Genomic DNA, 1,048 nt, shown 5'->3' with positions numbered 1-1,048 from the left:
GCCATCCGTGAGGCCATCATCCTGGCCAAACTCTCCGTTGTCCCGGTGCGCAGAGGCTACTGGGGGAACAAGATCAGCAAGCCCCACACCCTCCCTTGCAAGGTGACAGGCTGCTGCGGCTCTGTGCTGGTGTGCCTCATCCCTGCACCCAGGGGCACTGGCATCGTCTCAGCTCCTGTGCCCAAGAAGCTGCTCATGATGGCTGGTATTGATGACTGCTACACTTCAGCCCGGGGCTGCACTGCCACCCTGGGCAATTTCGCCAAGGCCACCTTTGATGCCATCTCTAAGACCTACAGCTACCTGACCCCTGACCTCTGGAAGGAGACTGTGTTTACCAAGTCTCCCTATCAGGAGTTCACTGACCACCTTGTCAAGACCCACACCAGAGTCTCCGTGCAGTGGACCCAGGCTCCAGCTGTGGCTACAACATAGGGTTTCTATACAAGAAAAATCAAGTGAATGAAGCCTGTTTAAAAAAAAATAAAATTACCTTTGTTTTCTCTTTAACCTCAGGAATATTTAATGATGGGCTTAGTGATTTCCAAATATATGAAAATTTTTGTTGTTGTTGGCTTTGAGGTTGAGAAACACAATATGATATTGATTGTTTAGAATGTATTGATTATTCTCTTTGTCTAATTCATGAGCTACTTTTGAAAACATAACAAAATGTATATTCTTTATTTTTTCGATATACATTTGTATAGGTTTAGATAAAGCTTATTGATCACGTTATTTATACCTTTTTAGTTCTTTTAGTTTTATCCTTTCAACATTACTAACCAGTTTACTAATGGACTAGTTAAAACATATTTTCTAACTATTTTCCCTATACTATGTGTTTAATTTAAAATTTCAAAGTTATACATTTATTTATGTTAAAGATTTACATAGCTTCTTATCAATTGTTCTTTACAACTGTTCTTTGTAAAGCCCTTTTTGATATCCTGTGATTTTCCCTTTAAGTGGTGTTGAAGGGAAATAATAAAGCAACTGAAACAAGGTGATAAGAACCAGAAGACAGATATAAGTCAATGTGTCAATT

The 1,048-nt window shown here is 39.9% G+C and overlaps 1 pseudogene; it reads left to right on the top strand.

Annotated features, from left to right (window-relative positions):
• Positions 1-3: 3 nt before the first annotated feature.
• LOC111532433 lies at positions 4-435 on the top strand (annotated as a pseudogene).
• Positions 436-1,048: the final 613 nt, after the last annotated feature.

The sequence above is a fragment of the Piliocolobus tephrosceles genome, unplaced genomic scaffold (genome assembly GCF_002776525.5).
Source record: "Piliocolobus tephrosceles isolate RC106 unplaced genomic scaffold, ASM277652v3 unscaffolded_32769, whole genome shotgun sequence".
Taxonomy (NCBI): domain Eukaryota; kingdom Metazoa; phylum Chordata; class Mammalia; order Primates; family Cercopithecidae; genus Piliocolobus; species Piliocolobus tephrosceles.
Note: the sequence above shows the minus strand (reverse complement) of the source record. Positions and strands in the feature narration are given on the sequence as shown.